The following is a 15462-nucleotide window of genomic DNA, read 5'->3' as shown; positions in this document are numbered from 1 at the left end:
TGACTGATGAGCTTATTGCGGTATTGCGATAGAGCGCTTCCAGGGAGCGCTCTCACTTGCCGGCTGTGCGGGGGGAGACTGTGGGTGGGCTGATCGTTGGTGCCACTGCATCCGGTGTACGAGTGTAGTGTTATCGGCAGGCAGGCAGGCATGCAGGCTATAACAGAGCGCCGGCCGGGACATGGGGAGCTAGGCGCTGCACGGACCTGGCTTGCTCAGTCACTAGCTATTTCACATCTCGCGCCATCTCGCGGTCCGACAGCCAATCAGGAGCCACCACTCCTGATTGGCTGATGAACCGTGAGATTTGAAATAGCCAGTGAGCAAGCCAGGTCCATGCAGCAGCCGTCTCCCCGTGTCCCACTCCCGACTCCTCACTCACACTGACTCACCTCTAGTCACTAGTGGCAGCGCGGTTCCCGGACATTGTATAGTCCGGGAACACCACCCCTCCGGACTCCGGACACCCGGCTTAATTACCGGACTGTCCGGAGTAATCCCGGACGGGTGGTAACCCTACCACAGATGCTGTTAGCAATTGGAGACCAGATAGACCAAGTAAAATGTATAGCTCCACCTTGCAGTCACCACTATGGAGTACAGGGTCTGCAGTATTCTAAGTTAGTTTGTGTAATGCAGAAGAGATCTCCTGTTAGGAAGTTTCATTACTTAGATTTTTGCTGTAATAATTTGGAAACAGCCATTTTGCATGAGGAAAAACATTATAATGAAAAGGTTAATTGTTTAGTGATGGCGCCTTGCTTAGTATGAGACTAGAATTATAAGCAGGGACGGTGCTAGGGTGTTCGGCACCTCCCTGCAAACTAAAAATTTGCGTCATCCGATCTTTTGTGCATACTGAAAACAAAGGGTTTATAATGCCCTTAAAAGTAGTGCCTCTTATACACATGTTCCCAGTTGCAGCAGTGTCATAACTAGACATTTTAGTGGCCTGTACTAGGAATTTTTGCTTTACTCCCCCCCCCCCCCCCCCTTCTCAGAGCGTGGCTTCGTGGGGAAGTGGCGTGTCCATTATTCACATTAAACCACAGTCATACGACTTTTGCACATTGTACCAGCTAGAGCTCTTTAGGTACACTGTGCCAGGATTACACATCGTAATGCCCATTTCACATTATGCTGCACACCGAAATGCCCATTACGCATTTTGACACACACTGTAATGCACATTACACATTATGTCACACAACTTATTGTCCATTACACATTGAGGGCCCCATTTATCATTGAATATTACCGCCCAGATCGCATTGTAAAATGCAATCACTTCGCCCGTATGTATCACCTGCTAGGCGCATGGACAGGGCTCTGAGCCTGTCTCTGGGATGCCTGGAGCCGGAAGCCGGGAGCCTGCGCAATGCGCGGTTACGTGCTGAAACCCCCGTGACCCCGCTGACCGCACTGCCTCTCGGGCAGTGCGATGTGTAGCCATAGACTACAATGGGTTATCGCCATATCAGAATGGCAATAACCCAGGGGTGCGAAGCCAGGCTGCCTGATGTTGATAAAACGGGCTGCTTCACATCCCCCATAGAAACCTGTGGGGGATGTGGCCAGTGGCGCTACAGGGGGGATCACAGCAGGGATCGGAGATTTCTGTTGCGGTCCCCTGTGATACATTAGGGGGATACTTAATATTTGCGGCTAACCCGTTTTCGGGGATTTAGTCACAAATATTACTTGATAAACACCATAATTCCCTTTACACATTGTGACACACACTGCAATGCCTATCACATATTACGCCACATAAGTGCAGCTTACCTATATGCTGTTGCCAGTAATTTTCATTGCCAGGGGGTTTCTTGTTCGATTCCAGGTTTTTCATGCTACAGGGTTTCATGCTATTGATTCAGGTGGTTACTGTACATGCTGGTTGCCATGGGGAATTACATGCTCATTGCCAGGTAGAGGTAAAAGCTTGTGGCCCAGGGGGAATACATGTTCTTGGTCATCCCTCCTGTGCCAGTAACCCACAAGCATACACAGGTGTAGGGGGTGTGGGAGTATCTGACCTGACACAGGAAGAAGATGGAGTGTCAAGGCCTCCTGATACTGACAGTGGAACCCTTATGCCCCTACAGATGGACAGCAGCTAGCCAGGGAGCCCTGGCAGATGTTCTCTGTGCTTTGCTCAGCACTCAGCTAATTCAGTCTGTGGCAGACTTTATAATAAGTATAAAGCAATGTAAGCACTGATTTCCTGTGAGGATTATAGATTGATTATAAAGGCTGCCACAGACTGGATGTGTAGAGACTGAGAGAGGACAGAGGACGGGGTCTGTGATCGGGGCTGCATTGGAGGGACCAGGCGCTGCTTGCTCTTCATGCTGCCAGCACCGCTGCCTGTGTCACAGTCAGACAGGGGCAGGCTGCGGAGGCTGGCAGCAGCAGTCCACCTCCGCAATATAGCAGAGTGGGCAGAGCACCTACCCAGCTCGGTGCCTCCCTGCTTTGCAGGACTTGCTGAGTGGTTAGCGCCGGCCCTGATCATAACAAATAATCTAACCCAGATCCCTCATCTCCCATCAGGTTACAGTGGTGTGATCTGACCTCCTCCTTCTGTGATGATATCCGCTCTGTTATTACTACCAACCGCTCTCTGACCAAACTGGACCTGTCAGACAATGCTCTGGGGGACTCTGGAGTGAAGATTCTGTGTGAGGGACTGAGACACCCGGACTGTGCACTGCAGAATCTGAGGTAAGATCTGTCTCAGTACAAGTTCTCTCAGTACCATCCATAGACCATACAAGGCCAAGACACAGGAAATAGCTGCTGGATGTTCTCATGTTATCTGAGTATAGGTTATGGAGATATTATTCTATTCATTCTTACCATACAGCCATTGCTTTGTTTGTTTTTTTAAATATAATTTTTATTGGAATATAAACATTTAACATTGCATAACAAGTCAATAAAGTTCACATTACAGGTACAGGTAGTATAAGGTACATGTATACTTAGATATTTATATACATATGAGGGCAAGAAAAGGTCGCAGTACTAGGGTGCAGTTAGTAGGTAATAGAAAGTGTGGAATAGTATTCCAGGTTTTCCCGTGGTGTGTTAAAAGGGAGGAGCCCCTTTCTCCAAGACCGTCATGTTATACCAGGTGGATAATTGTACGGCTTTTCTAATATTATCTCGTTCTGTGGGCGTCAGTGTTAGTTTATAGGGCAGCCAGATATGAAAGAATTTAGAAGCCCAGGATTCCACATCAAGCACACATTCCACCCAGTCCATCTGGTACATGTAGATCAGTCTAGGCATGAAAAGGGTTAGTGGTATATGGTCAGCGTGTATCCATTTTGACATTATGGTTTTCTTTGCTGCCGCGGCAATCCTGGCTAAGAGTAGGCGCATTCCAGGAGTCGGCCTGGGGGTGAGGGAAGAAGGGTAGTAGTTCCACAGGGCCCAGGGCATAGTGATTTTAAACGAGATATGTAAAGTGTTGGCGTTATACGACTGCACCGCGTCCCAAAAGAGCTGCACAGTCGTACAGGACCAAAGACAGTGGGTGATCTCTGCACACTTGAAACAATTAGAGTTATCAGACATCCCAGTGAGATATCTCAATTTTGGGGTGTAGTAGGCTCTGTGCAGGATTTTGTATTGCATTTCGGCATATGACGCAGAAACCAATTGCTTGTTAAGTCGGACTGTGAATCTGAATACATCCATCGTGCTAATGTCCGGGGACGTGCCTTGCCATTTGGATAACCCTGTGGTGTTCACTGTTAAATCTATTTTCTTCCGTGTCAGGTCATATAGCACAGAAGTTGACAGTGACCTGCCCTCGGACGTGATTATAAGATTATTTAATGTATTGGTAAACTCAGCTTTTGGAAGATTAGTTATTAATTTTGAAATATAACTTCTGGCCTGGAAATATGCAAAGATTGGGAAGGTTATATTTGGGAATCTTTCCTGTAAAGTAGATAATGTAAGTACTGTAGTGTACTCCGCATCTAGAAATTGGTATACGAGTCTTAGACCCCGGAGGTGCCATCTCTCAAAAACTACATCTGGGTTACCGCCCTGGAAGGCTCGGTTATAAGTTAGTGGCATAAACAGAGAGCTCGTGGTAGGCAAATTGGAGCGTCGGCGTGTAGAACGCCAGGCTAAATAGGGAGTAAAAAGTAGGGGGTTAATTCTCACATCTTGTTCGATCGCTGACAATGGCAAGTGTAAAAGTGCTACCAGTGAGGAGTTCGGGAGGAATGCCTGGTCTAGTGTTAAGTTAACATAGTGGTTGGTCCCTCCCACCCAGTCCAGAGCATACCGCACATTTTAAGGCCAGAGCATACTCTTGTATGTTCGGGAGGTTAATGCCTCCTAGCGATAGGGGTTGTTGCAGTTTAAATAGTGCAATTCGGGGGCGTTTTCCAGCCCATATAAATTTGGCAAGAGCCCTGTTAATTGTCATAACATCTTGTTTACTCACAAGGTACGGCAGCATCTGGACCGGGTAAAGGAGGCGTGGAAAGGAGATCATTCTAAACAGTTGGCACCTCCCCATGTAAGACAGTGGGAGATGTTGCCATTTGTCAAAATCAGCCTTCATTCGGGAGATAAAATACGTATAGTTAATGGAATATAAATCGGATAGCTGTCTAGGGAACCGTAAACCCAGATAAATCAAATAATCTCGTGCCCAGCGGAACGGGAACGGGAAGGGCCATCCCTGCGTGGCCTCAGGGAATATTGACAATGCCTCTGTCTTATCAAAATTAATCAGAAAGCCAGATATCTCATGGAAATCTGACAGGGTTTGCTGTATACCAGGTATGGCCACCTTGGGATTACTATTATATAATAGTAAGTCGTCTGCAAACGCAGACACCTTTATTTCTGATTCGCCCAGGGGTATGCCTCTCCAGGTATTATCTTTTAAGAATGTCCTAATCAGTGGATCTAGGGCCAAGTTAAAAAGAAGTGGCGAGAGTGGACAGCCTTGTCGGGTCCCTCTGTGTAATGAAAAGGCTGTGGAGTTTAAACCATTAACCATTAAGTGCGCTGTAGGACAGGAATATAACATATTAAATATCTTCATAAATCCTTCCCCAAACTGTTGGGTCTGGAGTACCCTAAGAATATGTGCCCAGGAAATTCTGTCAAACGCCTTTTCGGCATCACAGCTAACTATAATAGCTTCCTTATTGGAGAGCTGTTGAAATTTATGTAGGGCCGCAACTAACATTCGTACATTGTGTACAGAGGTACGTCCCCTCACAAAGCCATTTTGAGCGGGATGCAGAATCCTGGGTAAAATGGTCTGAAGCCTCTGAGCCAGTAGTTTGGTAAAAAGTTTTAAATCCTGGTTTAGCAAGGAAATAGGTCTGTATGACTGCACCTTCATAGGGTCCTTCCCAGGTTTGGGAAGGACCACAATTCTAGCTTCAGTGAAGCCATGTGGGGCAGGGCCTCCTGAAAGCATAGCGTTGAATAGGGAGGTGAGGTGAGGTAGTACCTGGTCATGTGCCATTCGATAAAATTCGGCACCAAAGCCATCGGGACCCGGGGATTTGCCTTTTGTCAAAGACTTGATAATGGGGGATAGTTCTAAGTCCGTGACAGGGAAGATCAGCGCTTTCCTTTCCTCCGAAGTAAGCTCGGGTAGATCTGCTAGTTTAAGAAAGTCAGAACTCGCCTCAGGGGTGTCAGGTTGGGCTGAATAGAGTTGTTCGTAGTATTTTTGGAATGTTTGTAGGATCTCCCGAGGATTCTCAGCCAGTGAGCCCTGGGGTGTTTCAATTCGTAAAATTTGGGAAGGGGCAGATTGGGAGCGGACCAGATTAGCTAGCAGTTTCCCAGCCTTATTACTGCCACGAAAATATCTATTGCGCTGGATATTATGTGTAAATTGGGCCCTCTCTGTGCACAAGGCATCATAGGTCTGCTTGGCAGCACGATATGTATTCATTGCCTCCTCAGAGTCCTGTAAGAGTAAAGCATCATAGGCCTCAGCTAACCTGGAACTGCACTCCACTATGGCATTTGCTAGTTTTTTACGTTTCCTGGCCACATATTCCATGATTTGTCCTCTAATCACCGGCTTGGCCGCCATCCAGAACAGATTGATATCCTGTTCATGTTCTGCATTATCTTTCATGTACGTAAGAACTGCCTGTCTCAGGTGGGCCTGGAAGTCTGTGGAATTAGCCAGATAGGAGGGGAATTTCCAGTTATAGGTTGTGAGGATTGGGTCAGTTAGGGCTAACGTAAACCACACCGGGGCATGGTCTGATATAGTGATAAGGTTGACCCCAGAGTCCAGGACCTTATGGTATAGAGAATTTGACAGTAACCAATAATCTATCCTGGATGAGGAGTGATGGGGATGTGAGTAAAAGGTATACTCTCTGGATATAGGATAGCGGCACCTCCAGGGGTCACATAAGCCCAAGCTATTAGTTAATAAATTTATAGGGGCAACATCCCCTCCTCCACTGCCTCCCCCCATGCCTGTAGACCTATCAAGCCCATTAGATTGAACACAGTTGAAATCTCCACCCATTATTATTTCTCCCTCTGCCCATGCCAAAAGTTTAGTGTATATGTTAGTAAAAAACAATTTATGTTGGCTTACCGGTGCATAAATAGCGGCTAATGTGTAAACTGAGCCAAACAATAAGAGCTTTAGAAATATGAAGTGGCCCTCTGGATCCGACCATACATCCCGAATAGTATACGGAAGATGTTTGCGAAAAAGTATTAGCACGCCCTTGCATTTTGAGGTAAAGGAGGCAGCCTTAAATTCGCCCACCCAGGTATCTCTCAGAACGTTATTATCGCCTATATCCCAATGTGTCTCCTGAAGAAATGATATGTCTGGTTTTAGCCGCTTCAGGTGAGCCAGTATCTTGCGGCGTTTAATGGGGGAGTTTAACCCTTCCACGTTCCATGAAACGAATTTTAAAGAGGATTGCACCCTAGTGGAGCTGGTAAATGTAGTGGACATAGCTACCCAATGCCCGCCCTAGGCCAATCGAACCTTAGGAAACAAATTTCTAGAGCTCTCCTCCCCGTCCCAGCGAGCGGGTCGTAGAACATAAGATATAAATCATAGTAACCTATTGTACCTGTAAGAGAGTAAAATTTCACATATGCAATAACTTGAAATGTAAACCAAACATTTTTAAGTAATTTCAAGAACCAAGAGTGCAGCTGGTATTGCTGCAACATAACATAGTATAATATTGTATACCGCGGGTGGACATCCGCAGGGGAAAACATCTGAACAGTATAATGAGGATAATCAACAGTGGGGAGTGTATTCGAGTCATGGCTTGTCGTAGCGCTCCTCAGTAGGAGAGGGCCAGGGGGTATCCTGAATGCAAGAGGCATACCGGTGTTGGAAGCAGCACATGGCAGTATTATGAAGGGTATTGTAAGTAGCAGGATATTACAAGAGCAGGTGAGAAGTTTACGCATATAATGAACAACATATGAAATGAGCTGGAATGAAAAACCGTGTAAAGGATATGTTAGCAGAGGCATTGTATAGCAGGAAATGTCAATCCGCATCAGACATGTGTGAGGCCGAGCCATCTTTGAGGGATTCGATGAAGTTTCTTGCAGCTTGTGGAGTGTCTAGGAAGTAGGGCCGCCCCTCGTGGAATACTCGAAGTTTGGCCGTATACAGTAAGGCGAATTTACGGCCCATTTCAAATAATTTCATACATGCCAGTGCGAATTCTCTCCGCTGTGCAGCCACCAAGAAAGAAAAGGGTACTTCTGTAGTTTCACGGCGCCGGAAGTAACAGTAACTTGGCAGCCTGCCAGAGGCTCTCGTGCCGCTCTAGCTACAGTGTTATTAACAGAAACTTGGCAGCCTGCCAGAGGCTCGCGTGCCGCTCTAGCTACAGTGTTATAGTGTAACGTGATTAATGAAGTGTAAAAAGGAGACAAAATGGGATAAACGGGGCTTATAAATCGCACACCCCGGCACACCGCTACCACAGGGGGTGTCCCCAATGTAGACGCTAACTTATTTTGGGCTTTTAGCGTGTCAATTCTCACTCCCGCCACTTCAGGCTTAGACGCGCGCTACGCTGTTTACGTAGTCAGTCAGTCAGTCAGCTGTAGCCCTGTACGAGACGCTTGAGGTGAATAATGGCAGTGGCAAGTCTCTGTATGGCAATGGAGCGTCTGACATTATTTAACCTGCCACAGACGGAGGAGGAGGCTGTGGCTTTCTTGCAGGCCCGCCAGTTCCTGCCACAGACCATGACCTGCCCCAATGGCCACCCCATGAAGCTCAGCATAAAGGAGCGCATGTGGCGCTGCCACATTAGGAGCTGCAGAAAAAAAGTCAGCGTCAGGTCAGCTCAATGGTTCAGGGGATCTCACCTCACCTTCGTGACCCTGATCAGATTTGTATATTGCTGGGCAGAAGAGCTGACCAGCATGAAATTTTGTGACAAGCAGCTCAACATCTGCCAAAAAACTGCTGTCCTATACAGCAATCTAATGAGGGAGGCCTGCACGCTGGACCTGCTGGCACAGCCTCAGCGGCGAATCGGAGGCCCGGGGCAGATCGTCGAGGTCGACGAAAGCCTGTATGTAAAAAGAAAGAGCAACGTCGGACGGCTCCTGCCCCAGCAGTGGGTATTCGGGGGAATATCTAGGGAGTCTGGCCAGTGCTTTATCACTGCGGTGGAGCGGCGGGATACGGCCACCCTGATGGCTGCCATCGAGGCCCATGTGGAACCGGGCACTACTGTCTTCACAGACTGCTGGAGGGCGTACAATACCCAGCAACTCCAGCAGGCCGGTTATGTTCACGGAAAGGTGAACCACAAATACCACTTCGTCGACCCGGACACTGGGGTGCACACCCAGAATGTGGAGCGACTCTGGGGCAGCTGCAAGTGGCGTAATAAACGCCAGAGGGGTACCGCACGCCATTACCTCGATTCATACCTTCAGGAATTTATGTGGAGGCAGAGTTTAGGCGCCCAGGACCCCTTCCATCGCATTTGGCACGCTCTGACCCTGCTCCCCCTGGTCGAGAAAGAGAATGCCGGCGGTGATGTTGACACAGTAGGTCCTTCCGGCGATGATGTCGACACAGCAGGTCCGTCAACTGAAAACGGGCTGCTTCACATTCCCCATAGAAACCTGTGGCCAGTGGCGCTACAGGGGGGGATCACAGCAGGGATCGGAGATTTCTGTTGCGGTCCCCTGTGATACATTAGGGGGATACTTAATATTTGCGGCTAACCCGTTTTCGGGGATTTAGTCACAAATATTACTTGATAAACACCATAATTCCCTTTACACATTGTGACACACACTGCAATGCCTATCACATATTACGCCACATAAGTGCAGCTTACCTATATGCTGTTGCCAATAATTTTCATTGCCAGGGGGTTTCTTGTTCGATTCCAGGTTTTTCAATGCTCCTTGCTACAGGGTTTCATGCTATTGATTCAGGTGGTTACTGTACATGCTGGTTGCCATGGGGAATTACATGCTCATTGCCAGGTAGAGGTAAAAGCTTGTGGCCCAGGGGGAATACATGTTCTTGGTCATCCCTCCTGTGCCAGTAACCCACAAGCATACACAGGTGTAGGGGGTGTGGGAGTATCTGACCTGACACAGGAAGAAGATGGAGTGTCAAGGCCTCCTGATACTGACAGTGGAACCCTTATGCCCCTACAGATGGACAACAGCTAGCCAGGGAGCCCTGGCAGATGTTCTCTGTGCTTTGCTCAGCACTCAGCTAATTCAGTCTGTGGCAGACTTTATAATCAATATAAAGCAATGTAAGCACTGATTTTCTGTGAGGATTATAGATTGATTATAAAGGCTGCCACAGACTGGATGTGTAGAGACTGAGAGAGGACAGAGGACGGGGTCTGTGCTCGGGGCTGCATTGGAGGGACCAGGCGCTGCTTGCTCTTCATGCTGCCAGCACCGCTGCCTGTGTCACAGTCAGACAGGGGCAGGATGCGGAGGCTGGCAGCAGCAGTCCACCTCAGCAATATAGCAGAGTGGGCAGAGCACCTACCCAGCTAGGTGCCTCCCTGCTTTGCAGGACTTGCTGAGCGGGTAGCGCCGGCCCTGATCATAACAAATAATCTAACCCAGATCCCTCATCTCCCATCAGGTTACAGTGGTGTGATCTGACCTCCTCCTGCTGTGATGATATCCGCTCTGTTATTACTACCAACCGCTCTCTGACCAAACTGTACCTGTCAGACAATGCTCTGGGGGACTCTGGAGTGAAGATTCTGTGTGAGGGACTGAGACACCCGGACTGCACCCTGCAGGATCTGAGGTAAAATCTGTTTCAGGACAAGTTCTCTCAGTACCAGCCATAGACCATACAAGGCCAAGACACAGGAAATAGCTGCTGGATGTTCTCATGTTATCTGAGTATAGGTTATGGAGCTATTATTCTATTCATTGTTACCATACAGCCATTGCTTTGTTTGTTTTTTTAAATATAATTTTTATTGGAATATAAACATTTAACATTGCATAACAAGTCAATAAAGTTCACATTACAGGTACAGGTAGTATAAGGTACATGTATACTTAGATATTTATATACATATGAGGGCAAGAAAAGGTCGCAGTACTGGGGTGCAGTTAGTAGGTAATAGAAAGTGTGGAATAGTATTCCAGGTTTTCCCGTGGTGTGTTAAAAGGGAGGAGCCCCTTTCTCCAAGACCGTCATGTTATACCAGGTGGATAATTGTACGGCTTTTCCAATATTATCTCGTTCTGTGGGGGTCAGTGTTAGTTTATAGGGCAGCCAGATATGAAAGAATTTAGAAGCCCAGGATTCCACATCAAGCACACATTCCACCCAGTCCATCTGGTACATGTAGATCAGTCTAGGCATGAAAAGGGTTAGTGGTATATGGTCAGCGTGTATCCATTTTGACATTATGGTTTTCTTTGCTGCCGCGGCAATCCTGGCTAAGAGTAGGCGCATTCCAGGAGTCGGCCTGGGGGTGAGGGAAGAAGGGTAGTAGTTCCACAGGGCCCAGGGCATAGTGATTTTAAACGAGATATGTAAAGTGTTGGCGTTATACGACTGCACCGCGTCCCAAAAGAGCTGCACAGTCGTACAGGACCAAAGACAGTGGGTGATCTCTGCACACTTGAAACAATTAGAGTTATCAGACATCCCAGTGAGATATCTCAATTTTGGGGTGTAGTAGGCTCTGTGCAGGATTTTGTATTGCATTTCGGCATATGACGCAGAAACCAATTGCTTGTTAAGTCGGACTGTGAATCTGAATACATCCATCGTGCTAATGTCCGGGGACGTGCCTTGCCATTTGGATAACCCTGTGGTGTTCACTGTTAAATCTATTTTCTTCCGTGTCAGGTCATATAGCACAGAAGTTGACAGTGACCTGCCCTCGGACGTGATTATAAGATTATTTAATGTATTGGTAAACTCAGCTTTTGGAAGATTAGTTATTAATTTTGAAATATAACTTCTGGCCTGGAAATATGCAAAGATTGGGAAGGTTATATTTGGGAATCTTTCCTGTAAAGTAGATAATGTAAGTACTGTAGTGTACTCCGCATCTAGAAATTGGTATACGAGTCTTAGACCCCGGAGGTGCCATCTCTCAAAAACTACATCTGGGTTACCGCCCTGGAAGGCTCGGTTATAAGTTAGTGGCATAAACAGAGAGCTCGTGGTAGGCAAAATGGAGCGTCGGCGTGTAGAACGCCAGGCTAAATAGGGAGTAAAAAGTAGGGGGTTAATTCTCACATCTTGTTCGATCGCTGACAATGGCAAGTGTAAAAGTGCTACCAGTGAGGAGTTCGGGAGGAATGCCTGGTCTAGTGTTAAGTTAACATAGTGGTTGGTCCCTCCCACCCAGTCCAGAGCATACCGCACATTTTAAGGCCAGAGCATACTCTTGTATGTTCGGGAGGTTAATGCCTCCTAGCGATAGGGGTTGTTGCAGTTTAAATAGTGCAATTCGGGGGCGTTTTCCAGCCCATATAAATTTGGCAAGAGCCCTGTTAATTGTCATAACATCTTGTTTACTCACAAGGTACGGCAGCATCTGGACCGGGTAAAGGAGGCGTGGAAAGGAGATCATTCTAAACAGTTGGCACCTCCCCATGTAAGACAGTGGGAGATGTTGCCATTTGTCAAAATCAGCCTTCATTCGGGAGATAAAATACGTATAGTTAATGGAATATAAATCGGATAGCTGTCTAGGGAACCGTAAACCCAGATAAATCAAATAATCTCGTGCCCAGCGGAACGGGAACGGGAAGGGCCATCCCTGCGTGGCCTCAGGGAATATTGACAATGCCTCTGTCTTATCAAAATTAATCAGAAAGCCAGATATCTCATGGAAATCTGACAGGGTTTGCTGTATACCAGGTATGGCCACCTTGGGATTACTATTATATAATAGTAAGTCGTCTGCAAACGCAGACACCTTTATTTCTGATTCGCCCAGGGGTATGCCTCTCCAGGTATTATCTTTTAAGAATGTCCTAATCAGTGGATCTAGGGCCAAGTTAAAAAGAAGTGGCGAGAGTGGACAGCCTTGTCGGGTCCCTCTGTGTAATGAAAAGGCTGTGGAGTTTAAACCATTAACCATTAAGTGCGCTGTAGGACAGGAATATAACATATTAAATATCTTCATAAATCCTTCCCCAAACTGTTGGGTCTGGAGTACCCTAAGAATATGTGCCCAGGAAATTCTGTCAAACGCCTTTTCGGCATCACAGCTAACTATAATAGCTTCCTTATTGGAGAGCTGTTGAAATTTATGTAGGGCCGCAACTAACATTCGTACATTGTGTACAGAGGTACGTCCCCTCACAAAGCCATTTTGAGCAGGATGCAGAATCCTGGGTAAAATGGTCTGAAGCCTCTGAGCCAGTAGTTTGGTAAAAAGTTTTAAATCCTGGTTTAGCAAGGAAATAGGTCTGTATGACTGCACCTTCATAGGGTCCTTCCCAGGTTTGGGAAGGACCACAATTCTAGCTTCAGTGAAGCCATGTGGGGCAGGGCCTCCCGAAAGCATAGCGTTGAATAGGGAGGTGAGGTGAGGTAGTACCTGGTCATGTGCCATTCGATAAAATTCGGCACCAAAGCCATCGGGACCCGGGGATTTGCCTTTTGTCAAAGACTTGATAATGGGGGATAGTTCTAAGTCCGTGACAGGGAAGATCAGCGCTTTCCTTTCCTCCGAAGTAAGCTCGGGTAGATCTGCTAGTTTAAGAAAGTCAGAACTCGCCTCAGGGGTGTCAGGTTGGGCTGAATAGAGTTGTTCGTAGTATTTTTGGAATGTTTGTAGGATCTCCCGAGGATTCTCAGCCAGTGAGCCCTGGGGTGTTTCAATTCGTAAAATTTGGGAAGGGGCAGATTGGGAGCGGACCAGATTAGCTAGCAGTTTCCCAGCCTTATTACTGCCACGAAAATATCTATTGCGCTGGATATTATGTGTAAATTGGGCCCTCTCTGTGCACAAGGCATCATAGGTCTGCTTGGCAGCACGATATGTATTCATTGCCTCCTCAGAGTCCTGTAAGAGTAAAGCATCATAGGCCTCAGCTAACCTGGAACTGCACTCCACTATGGCATTTGCTAGTTTTTTACGTTTCCTGGCCACATATTCCATGATTTGTCCTCTAATCACCGGCTTGGCCGCCATCCAGAACAGATTGATATCCTGTTCATGTTCTGCATTATCTTTCATGTACGTAAGAACTGCCTGTCTCAGGTGGGCCTGGAAGTCTGTGGAATTAGCCAGATAGGAGGGGAATTTCCAGTTATAGGTTGTGAGGATTGGGTCAGTTAGGGCTAACGTAAACCACACCGGGGCATGGTCTGATATAGTGATAAGGTTGACCCCAGAGTCCAGGACCTTATGGTATAGAGAATTTGACAGTAACCAATAATCTATCCTGGATGAGGAGTGATGGGGATGTGAGTAAAAGGTATACTCTCTGGATATAGGATAGCGGCACCTCCAGGGGTCACATAAGCCCAAGCTATTAGTTAATAAATTTATAGGGGCAACATCCCCTCCTCCACTGCCTCCCCCCATGCCTGTAGACCTATCAAGCCCATTAGATTGAACACAGTTGAAATCTCCACCCATTATTATTTCTCCCTCTGCCCATGCCAAAAGTTTAGTGTATATGTTAGTAAAAAACAATTTATGTTGGCTTACCGGTGCATAAATAGCGGCTAATGTGTAAACTGAGCCAAACAATAAGAGCTTTAGAAATATGAAGTGGCCCTCTGGATCCGACCATACATCCCGAATAGTATACGGAAGATGTTTGCGAAAAAGTATTAGCACGCCCTTGCATTTTGAGGTAAAGGAGGCAGCCTTAAATTCGCCCACCCAGGTATCTCTCAGAACGTTATTATCGCCTATATCCCAATGTGTCTCCTGAAGAAATGATATGTCTGGTTTTAGCCGCTTCAGGTGAGCCAGTATCTTGCGGCGTTTAATGGGGGAGTTTAACCCTTCCACGTTCCATGAAACGAATTTTAAAGAGGATTGCACCCTAGTGGAGCTGGTAAATGTAGTGGACATAGCTACCCAATGCCCGCCCTAGGCCAATCGAACCTTAGGAAACAAATTTCTAGAGCTCTCCTCCCCGTCCCAGCGAGCGGGTCGTAGAACATAAGATATAAATCATAGTAACCTATTGTACCTGTAAGAGAGTAAAATTTCACATATGCAATAACTTGAAATGTAAACCAAACATTTTTAAGTAATTTCAAGAACCAAGAGTGCAGCTGGTATTGCTGCAACATAACATAGTATAATATTGTATACCGCGGGTGGACATCCGCAGGGGAAAACATCTGAACAGTATAATGAGGATAATCAACAGTGGGGAGTGTATTCGAGTCATGGCTTGTCGTAGCGCTCCTCAGTAGGAGAGGGCCAGGGGGTATCCTGAATGCAAGAGGCATACCGGTGTTGGAAGCAGCACATGGCAGTATTATGAAGGGTATTGTAAGTAGCAGGATATTACAAGAGCAGGTGAGAAGTTTACGCATATAATGAACAACATATGAAATGAGCTGGAATGAAAAACCGTGTAAAGGATATGTTAGCAGAGGCATTGTATAGCAGGAAATGTCAATCCGCATCAGACATGTGTGAGGCCGAGCCATCTTTGAGGGATTCGATGAAGTTTCTTGCAGCTTGTGGAGTGTCTAGGAAGTAGGGCCGCCCCTCGTGGAATACTCGAAGTTTGGCCGTATACAGTAAGGCGAATTTACGGCCCATTTCAAATAATTTCATACATGCCAGTGCGAATTCTCTCCGCTGTGCAGCCACCAAGAAAGAAAAGGGTACTTCTGTAGTTTCACGGCGCCGGAAGGAACAGTAACTTGGCAGCCTGCCAGAGGCTCGCGTGCCGCTCTAGCTACAGTGTTATTAACAGAAACTTGGCAGCCTGCCAGAGGCTCGC

This window comes from Crinia signifera, chromosome 6 (assembly GCF_055691185.1).
Source record: "Crinia signifera chromosome 6, ASM5569118v1, whole genome shotgun sequence".
In the NCBI taxonomy this organism is placed as follows: Eukaryota; Metazoa; Chordata; class Amphibia; order Anura; family Myobatrachidae; genus Crinia; species Crinia signifera.
This window is presented reverse-complemented; position numbering follows the sequence as displayed.